Source organism: Cupressus sempervirens, chromosome 10 (genome assembly GCF_028749045.1).
Source record: "Cupressus sempervirens isolate cs-2001-9-10 chromosome 10, ASM2874904v1, whole genome shotgun sequence".
NCBI lineage: Eukaryota > Viridiplantae > Streptophyta > Pinopsida > Cupressales > Cupressaceae > Cupressus > Cupressus sempervirens.
The window spans coordinates 284186024-284196628 of record NC_143127.1 but is presented as its reverse complement, the minus strand read 5'-3'; the positions used below and the strand labels follow the sequence as shown (position 1 = coordinate 284196628).

At 35.4% G+C, this 10605-nt stretch overlaps 1 long non-coding RNA gene across 1 annotated transcript; it reads right to left on the bottom strand.

Annotated features, from left to right (window-relative positions):
- Nucleotides 1-9743: 9743 nt before the first annotated feature.
- LOC149533760 (uncharacterized) lies at nucleotides 9744-10333 on the bottom strand. Its single transcript, XR_016356736.1, has 2 exons — nucleotides 10257-10333; nucleotides 9744-10034 (listed from the first exon to the last, which is right to left on the bottom strand). It is a non-coding gene; the product is annotated as an uncharacterized LOC149533760 (long non-coding RNA).
- Between the last annotated feature and the right edge of the window lie 272 nt (nucleotides 10334-10605).

Below are 10605 nucleotides of genomic sequence, written 5' to 3'. Positions count from 1 at the left end.
CTATGATGTATGGCAACTTTGAGTCCTAGCAGCAATGCTTCATATTCTACAATATTATTAATGCAGGAAAACTTCAAAGTGAATGAATACCTAAAAGTGTTATTTTCAGGGGAGACAAAAACTACACCTGCCCCTGCACCCTCTTTAGAACTAGCCCCATCAAAGAACATTGTCCATAATTTTGGTGAGTTCATGCAACATTCAACTTCATGTTCAATGATAGCAAGTAAGTTTTCAACTTCCTGAATAATTAATTCAGCCCTGAAAGCATTAATCCCAGTGTCTAGGAAACAAGTGGTATCTTTGTCAATTTCTTCTCCTAAAATGTGGTTAACCCTTGGCTCCCTATTTACCCTGACAGCTTTGTCCCCTATATGAAAAGTGGCATAAGTGAGATCACACTGCAGGCTTCCCCCCATGGCAGCACTCCATTTCCTGGAGAGTAACATTCCATAGTGTGGGGGTATATCTACCACAAGGATAGACATGGTTAACTCTACTTCAGGATATGCAGCCAATTTAAAGGGTAAGGCATTTATAGTACCTATGACTGGGACCTCCCTAGCATCCATTCCTCTGCATCTACCCTACTTGGTATCGACCTTCAAACCTAAGGCTTCCATTACTTTGAAAGGCATTATAGTGTTGGAAGCTCCTAAGTCTATTATGCAATTTTTTAAGGTCTTCCCCTTTATGATCCGGCTGAGGAAAAATGGGTCAATATCTTCTATGAATGCCACTGAGGAATCATCTAAAAACATCTGGGGAATCTGGGGAAATGATACCACTTTCCTCCACTACCAATGGGGTTTGTTGGGCAACTATTTGATCTACAACAGTATTATTGTTTCCTATCCCACCCAACCATGACAAAGCCTTGCTCTTATGCTCTTCAATTCTAAGGAGTTCAGACAAGGGTACTTTTACAGTAATTTGAGATAACATAGATATCATATCAATAGGTTCAACAATAGTAGGTTTTACAAGAATACCTGGAGTTGGGATCTTTTGAGCAACAGGCACCACTATTTGCTTGATAATATCAGGTTCTGACTTCTTTGGTTGCATAGCTGGTTTTGTTGCCTCACTGATCTGAAATTGAACCTTCTTCTTTGGTTCCCATTTCTTACCCTTAGTTTCCTTGATCTTAGGCACATCTATATTGACTTTCTTGTTTGGATCATTCATCTTATGGGTGATATCCTTGATGAATACACTAGATGGCTTTCCTGCATCATTATTTATTGCTCTATTTCTCAAATTGTAGTTACTATGGACTTGTGAAATCATCTCTGTTGTAATTCTATCTCCACATTCATAATTGTTTCTTTTTGCAATCATCTTTTTAGAATCTCTAATCCTCCCGGGAAGTCTCGGTGCTTCACCCCTGTGAGCATCACCTAGATCTAATGAGTGCTAAGTGTTCCATTTATTCTCATGAGAGATGGATTCATGTTAAATCACTACTCCTGAAACATGGGTCAATGAGTTTGACTCAAAATCACACAGTTAAATCCTGATAACAATATCACAATTTGACTTGCTGTGGAAATTATCTCCTACTTAACAATCTCTAATCCTACGTATCCTCTAAACAAAACCAAAAGATCTCGACAAAACATGTCTGCCATCTTCTTTGAGATATGTCCTTCCATTTTTATTAGTGGTGTCTCCCAAGTGAAGAGAAGTTGTGAACATTTCTTGATAAAAAGCTTACTGAAAACCCCTATGAATGAACTACAAAAATATGCAAGCATGGAACTTGTTTACAAGCTCGTTAGAAAATCGATAGGCCATGGAACCTATTTCATGTCATATTAGAGACAAATTACTGAGAGAAGATGGACCCATGAACTTGGCATAAAACGTGCTTTTATCATCCTCTCTTGCTTGTTCAAAGACACCCACACAAACTTTCTAGGACACTTCCATGCTCGTCCTCACTTGTGGAACCATCAGTTGTGCATAAATGTGCCATGGCTGATTGCCTATCATAAGAGGATATGATCGAGGGTAATCACAAAGAGATAAGCTCTTCTTATTCAGTTGGTTCGATCCTCTCTAACAATGAAGAAAGTAACACTTTGTTTTCATTCTTGTCTATCTCTTTTTGGAATGAATTTTTGTTATTCTTTATGCTTTTGTTCTTGCTATGGATTCCTCTTCTCTTCACCTCCATAATCTTTTCAATGACAACAATAACCCATCACTATCTCTTCACCCCTACCATCTCTTTGCCAATAGACCTTCACTACTTCATCTTCACAACCTTTTGAACAAGAACCCATTGCCAGGATGACTGATTTTAAGATTTTTCTACTAAAAATCAATGATGCAAGCTATATTGAGGGTGTGATTCAATTCTTAGAAGAGCTATTGAAGATCACAGTAAGTTATCTATGGTAGGCTTTATATCGTAAAAAATAGTCTTTCATAATAAGAGTTTTTTGCAATTCTACATTTTAGAATCTATTTGCCTAGATAACAATAAATTTAGGCTATATTGAGTATAGATATGTTGTTGCCTAACAGGCAGGAGAGAAGAGTGATTCTAAATCTGATTTAGCACTAGCTTCTTATATCCATGATGGCCAAAATATCTTGGAGATGCCAGACACATGCATTAGCAAGCACCTTGTACCGGTAAAATTTCTATTTCAAAACTATAAAGTTAACTACCTCTAGCCAGTTGTAAATTCTTGGATGGATTTAGCCTTGGATATTGGAGAAATAAATTATTTTTAATTGATGTTGATTATCATATCTTATATATTTATGGGTTATTTCTTTAATGAAAAATTCTTGGGATGGTGCAATTGCAAAGATTGAAAAAGTGCGTATAGAAGTGCTCAAAGGTTCTAAGAAAATTCTTTTCAGTAGGAATGACATTTTGTTTGTTAGGATATGTATTGGAAAGATTTTGGATGATGTGTGACAACAAGACTAAGAGTCTTGAAGTCTTGAGGAAGATGCAAAATCTCACAAAGCAAATTTTGTAGTCGAATGAGAAAATCCCAGAGTAGGAGGCAAAGTTAAATGAGGAAATTCAATGCATTATCATAGGAACCAGCATGTGGATCTCCCATAGATACACTACCCTAAGGGATGAGGGATGATGAAATGGGGGGACAAGTTTCCAAGAGGGGGGGATAGAGGGTCCTTACTTTAGGAACAACACGAGGAAGACAGGGGGATAGAGTGAGGGAGGGGTGCGATGGGGTGTGGTATATACTATATACTATACATATGTTACTAATGCAGGGGCATCACAAGATTTAGAACAATTCATAGACTCCGGACATTACATGCATTATAAATTTTTCAAAGTCAATATGGATGTAATTGGTTGGGGAGACATTAGTATTTTGATTTAATAAATGAGTGAGTAATATGTTTACTCAAGAACCGTTAGAGGAATTAGAGTGAGTCGGTCGTGGGTAGTTGGAAATTAGTTTTGGGGAAATCTTTATTATATTCTGTCATCCGATGAAAGGAAGCAGTAGGAGGGTAGAATAGGGCAGAGTAGGAGGAATGAATGAGAATCGATGAATGGAGAATGTAATCTGAAATGGAATAATGAAAAGAAGAATTAGGTTTCTGGTTCATATCTTGTGGTTTCTTCATTTTCACAGTTATAATTCTCTGTTTTTGATTCTCTATATTGTTATGAACTGAGTATATTAGAAAGCTTTATCATTTACATTTCCCTTCTGCTGTGTGCTCCGCATCAGTTACTTAAAATGCTAGTTATGAAAAGATGTATTGCAATATAAGTCTTAAGATATAAAGATGTAAAAGAGTAAATACTTGAACACTGCATTGAATATAATGAAGTAAGAGCTATCTTGCTGCTATAATATTCAACAGAGAGCTCTGAGCAATGTAAAAGATTTGATAATAACAAATTGCATTGAATTAGAGAGTTTCCTTCAAACTTTGGGCAACTTAGAGATTTGACAACTTTGTGTCAATGAGAATGTTCTGCTTCAAGAGCATTTTCCTTAAACTTTGAACAACTTATAAATTTGACAAATTTGCAAATATGGGAATGTTCTACATTAAGTAGACTACCTTCAAATTTTGGCGATCTGAAAAACTTAAAAGAATTACATTTACAGTTTGTTCTGGATTAGCAGAGTTTCCTTCAGACTTTAGTCAACTATAATATTTGAAAAAGTTAAATTTCAAGTTGTTCTGGGTTAAAAAATGTGCATTAAGCTTGAGAGATCCTAGAGATGGAGGAGATAGATTTGACAGGCTATTGATGTAGAGGAGCATTCAACAACCATCAATCTTCATTAACAACATTTGGGTCCATTCAACAAGAATCTTGAGGCAATCACATTGAGACATTTCAAAACAATTTCTCTATCAATGTGATAAATAATATGGGATCATGATGGGATATTTAGTTCTCATTATAGTTTCTCAGAACTCAACACATATCAGATGTAAATCAGTAATCTCCAGGGTCTAAACTTCACAATAAGTCACATTCTTTATTAACCATTACAACTAGTTATCATCTCAATATCCCATGCATTCAAGGGGACCCATTCCCTCAATGCTGAACACACATCAACCTATCATTCCATCTGCACACAAATATCTTATCCTTCAAGAACCATTAGTGTGTACTAAATACATAAGGTCACTATCTTTGTAAACATTTTTCAGCACCAAGACATTGCCCATACAAATTCTATTTGCTGTCCACAAGATGTTTTCCTTCTAAACAGATTCATAAACCTATTGTATTTCAATTTAATAAAAATGAACCATTTCATTCTATTTCACATCAACTAAGAATCTCAATCACCCATTTTAAATAAATACTATATTAAAATATCTAGTTGTTGACTGCCTTTTATTGATAATTTCAACCGTTACCTAATCTTTGATCAGAACTCACACATTGGATTTCTTTGCAATAACCACAAGGATCTGTTTGGGTTGTCTTGACCCTAACAAAGTAGTCATACACATCAAAATTAAACAAAACAGTGTACTCAATCTCAGACTCTATGCAGTACAAAAAGAAAATAAAATTCCAGAATTCTTTGCTGTGATAGGCTGCAGTAAGACATTAATATCTTCCAGAATATAATGAATTTTTCCAATCGCTTTGGTATATTTATTGGAAATTAGGGTGGTCATGACACATCCAAAAATTAAGGAAATCCAATGGTCCATTAATATTATATGCCCCTCGTATCAGGACAGATTTTTCTGTTGAACAAAACAAAAGCTCAAGAAATTCATTTTGTTACACTAGGCTAAGACATCATGTTTCTCATGGATGCCACCATCTCTGATCATGAAACTAAAAGCATTAGAAGGTTCCTTGAGTCTACTATAGAACACAATGGTTTCATACATTTTAGTTGGCTAAAACAAAAGATATAGTAAAACTCTTGACTGCAGGTTTGCTCACGACAGTCTCCAAGCAACTTTCATCACATCTACTTAAACCCAGTAAAAATTTCATGGCCAGATCTAGAGTTAGTTTTTTCAGAATCTTAACACAATATCCTTAATTTCCCTATCAAAACTAAACTTGAACCAATCCATCTATGCAATCAGTAGTGCATGCAATAAATCCATGAATAACATGTTAGTTTATTCAGAATCTTAACACAATATCCTTAATTTCCCTATCAAAACTAAACTTGAACCAATCCATCTATGCAATCAATAGTGCATGCAATAAATCCATGAATAACGGTGACATGGTCTGAATAAAACACAACATACACTTAATTGACTTTAATTCCAAAGTACAATTACTTGAATTTAATTCCAAAGTACAATGCACTTCTTACAAATGAGTTTTGACCTCCATTTCTCATTTCTTCATCCTATTATCGAGCCTACTATTAGAATTATTCTTGTAGCTCTTGACTGTCATTCTTGTAGGTTCTGTGACAGTCAAAGGTGCAAGTAATCAGACTTTTAGTGCACCCTCGAAACTGTAGCCTCCCTTTTCTATTTGATCATTTCATTTTTTTTGATGAATAGTCCCTTTCTATTAATAAATTAATATTTTCATTTTTAGTTCCTGCTGATGCAGGAAACTATTGTCAAGGGCAGTGCTGTAAACTTCGATTAATTTTCTCCCCTGCAGCCAATAGCATGTTTGAATTTCTTTATTTTGTTTTGGTTTATGTTAGTTTCCTTTGCATAAAATGCTCCGAGGTTACCCATCTTCTCAGCAAATGCAAGGTGTCACCATGTCTTCATACACTCCTAGGATCCTCACAGGCTTCTATGTAATAGAAGGCAGGGGAATCAATGCAGTTGCTTTGGGGTTGCTGTTTCAGCGGGCCTCCTTACCAGATGGTGACTTACCAGAGGGGTGGGCGAAATTCAAACCATCTACTTTTAGCTCTGCTGCCACTATGTTGATGACGTTCTTGGGGTTAGTATTTGTGCAGTCGGGCTTTCTAGATGTCATTTTTGCATGTTTCTCTGCATGCACGAGGGCCATGCATAGTTTTCTTATGGTTTATTTGACCTTGACTTTGGGTACAGGACAAAGTAATAAAAAAGACATAAAACAGTGATCTTTCAAAACTATTTTGCAAGAGTTTTCTGCGGTTAGAGGCAATATTTCCCCACAGGACAGGAGATTGGAGAGATTAATCAGGTTTAACTCTACCTTTGGTTACTTTGTGTGGCATTCCCACTTTTTGAGATGTTTGTGCTAGAATTTGAATATCCCGCCTATATGCATATACAGACAATTGATAGTCTAATGAAGTTTCTGGCCTCAAAGTAGAGGAAGACTTACCATATGGTCAAGCTTTGTTAGAAGCATCCTGTTACCCCAGCAGCCTCAAACAGAGCCAAAAAGTTTACACAAATCCATAGGGAAAGAAAAAGCCTCTAGTGATAGTACCGTGTGAAGTCTACTTATTCATTCGTATTCTACGACCGATACCATTGCCATGTGACATAAATGTAAAATAATTGCATCTTTATTTTGTAAGGGGGTCTGAACTGTAAATGTAGTAATTGTTGCTGAAGGGTTGTTCTATCTCTACATTGCCCAACCCTTTCCATTGTTTTGATTCAATTTTAATCTGAGAAACCATATTCATGACTATTAATTTCATTGATTATTTGTTGAGACACAAATCTACATGTTCATAGGTTTTATGGTTTCAATACTTGCTATTACTTATCTCTGATCAGTCTTGCTTACAAGAACTTCAACTTGCAGATTTAAATGACTTATCATGTTATTTATCCTCTTTAATATTCCATCATTGCTTCAAAATGAAAAATATTTAATCTCTCAGCCCTTACAGTGCGTTCTGTGCATTTGTACGTTCTGCTGGTTCCTATTTAAGTGTGTTGTTGAGCTCTTAAAGGAGATGTGTTAAATTGGAAATTGTTCTATATTATTAGGTTCAACTTGGTTCACCTATTCATCATTTACTATAGTAGCTCCCCCATATACTTGTATAAACTGTGCGATTGAAGAATCATGTGTTTCAGATTTTATTTTTGGAAGAGATGATCTTGGAAAAAAAACCAACAAACTCGTGTGCTCTTGTTTTAAATGGCCCTCCATAATATTTGCATTCATGATGGCTACATAAATGTCTCCCATCATACAAACTACACCCTACTAATACCCTAATCTCCCTTGTGTGAACAAAACATCCAATGAATAGTCAGCACGATGAAATAGAGGTTAGTTACCTATTCCAATGACACAAATATGATGGTTTTGGCAGTGAAGAATATATGTCACGGTACAGATCTGATTGCTTTTATGGATACTTGTCTTAAGAATCTGTTATTGTGATGGAGAAAATGGTCATCAGAGAAGAAAATGGATTGTGTAGGTAGAAGAATGCACAGGTGAAGGACACATTTTTAGAATATTCAGACACAGATCCAAACCTGCTAGGAAGTCAGTCAGAGCATACTTGAGCTATTAGATGGAGACACACCCAACTAAAGCTTGGAACTGTAAGCTAATAAATTTGAGGAAAAAGCCACTCATTATATGCCAGAGCTGCATCCCTTGTTTTAAATATAGTTTAAATAAATCAAACATTGTAACTCCTCATTAGGCAGAAGCCAAAAGATAAATAAACAGTGATTTATTATGGTCAATCTGGTCAAGAATAAAATTCCTAAAACTTTCTTCAAGAAGCCTATTTACAATATGAAAACAACGATCAAGCTGAAGAAAAAAAATGATCAAGAGTATACAGCCCGATCAGAATATTTTATGCCAAATTAATGACAGAAACAAAAAATTCCATAAATGTTTTCTTTTACGCAGCCTAATGATGAGAGGGATACATTGTGAAGTGAAAATATATCTTCTGAAACAAGTCATTTCAAGAATTTTTACAGTAATTACTAGCACTGATTATTATGCAGATTTTAAACAAGTCATTCCAACGTTTGAGTAAAGCAGATTGTATCTCATCAGAAAGACCATAAACTTAACATTAATATTTAAAAATTGACTACTTTTTGCATATATATAATCAACCAGATCAGATATTGCTGGCATATGTTTTCTATGTAACACATGTTATTTTATATCGAAGAACAATATAAGATTTATATGGTTATTGTAATTATTGTATATCATTCTTCAGATTGATCTATTACTATTGCTCTTTTCAATGAATACATTAAATGTTTTCCACCATTGTTCTTTGTCCTTGGACAATCTATCGAATAAGACTTTCTTCAAATTTTCTTGCTTTTTACAATGTTTATTGTTCTATATTTCAAACTGCATATATAAAGATACATGGAAAATTGATTAACAATTTCCAAAATGTTATGCAGGTGAAGGGTCCAGATAAATTCATCATTAGTGGTGCCGTTTTGAAGAAACAACCTTTAACATTGGATAGGTAATCTTATAAATTGCATCAATAGAATCCTTTCTAAATTCATTTTTGCATCTAAAGCTTCTGAGTAATGTCCTTTATTTTTTTAAAGTTCGTACTAGCATTTGCTAAGTCTATGTAGCAGAGTTCTAACTATTTCATTTTAATTTATTTTAAGCTTTATTTTAATACAAAACAAAAGAAAGTGCCAATAATATACGCTCATTCCAGCGCCTTCCTTTTGCTTACCAGCCACTAGCCTTGTTGCCCCAACCAGAATAGGAGGATTGGCCTCCCTCCCCACTATGATAGGGAAGTAAGCCTAAAGATATATAGGGCTGCTGTGGGCCCTCTACATGCACCGGTGCAGAGGTAGATGCCAATTGCCCCCCGCCAAAAAAAAACTACAGGCCAGGCCATTATAGTAGTTCCGGTTGAGATCCGTTACGTATAGAATTGCCTATAGGGGCCCACTCGAAAGAAATCAATATCGCCCTATAGTTTCTTTTGGCCATGGCCCCCCATATAATTTTAGGCATAGAATTGTAGGGGCCCCTTGCATGCAGGTTCATGCAGACACACCACCAGAACTGCATGCAGGTGCAAAGATTGGGCTGATATTTCGGTTCATCCTATTATACTGGTTTCTAGCTTTAGTTACTACATAACAAAGGTAAAGAGAGAAAGTAATCCATTAGATTTATGGGCTTATCCAATAGCTATGTTAAATCCCAAATATATCATATAAATATAGAATTCCAAATTTATACTGCGTACAGTTTGATGAATACAAATTAAAATTCAAAACAACTGAAAAGAACAGGTACATTCCAAAATAATCTAATCTATGGACAAAAGAATTTTAACTGTAGTACCATATAGCTACTAAGTCTTTTGAGACTTCTGCATTCTTTAGATGACCGAACATCAGGAGTAGTGCAATCATGTACATGAAGTCAGCAGTAGCACTGTTAGATCCAAGAAAATGTCACAAATCAAATTTGAATATCAAACTTCAAAATATTAAATCATATTACATTCCAAGAAATAAAACCAGGGGCATCAAACAGTTCATGCATGTTGTCTACGAGCACAATCAGATTTGGTCAAATTCCTGATCCGCTCTGATCTTCTCAAAGGTTTTTCTTTTTGTTGCTTTTTATCTGCATCCTGCATTATACAAATACAAACTATTCTTACTAAATGTCCTTTGAAGAAATAAACTATCAAAGAAACACAGAAAGCCTAGTAACAACAAAATAGAGTAGGAAGGCCAAGGATCCTGAGTGGTTAGAGATGATCTCGTTCACATGGAATACTCCCCTCCCCCAAGATCAGTAGCACTTTCCACTTATAAGGGAATATGCTTATTGTGCAGGAAGATTGACATACTTTATAGAGAGCACAATCTGACGCTTTTGGATTCTGTATCCGATCCAATCTTCTCACAGGCATTTCTTTGAGCTTCTTTTTATCTACATCCTGAAATGAAATGTGCAACCAAAATCTATTGTTAGAAATTGTCCTTTTGAGGGAAATCAACTAGAAAGTAAAAATAGCAAGACTGAGTATACAAGAAAACATTGTAGGAAGGGAAAAGATCATGGGTGGTTAGAGAAGATCCTTTTCATCATGGAATGCTTCCCTGAAAGTACAGGAGCACTTCCACTAAAAAGGGAACACATTCATGCCCATTGTGTAGGAAGGATGATGTGACAATGGCATACTTCCTTATACAGAA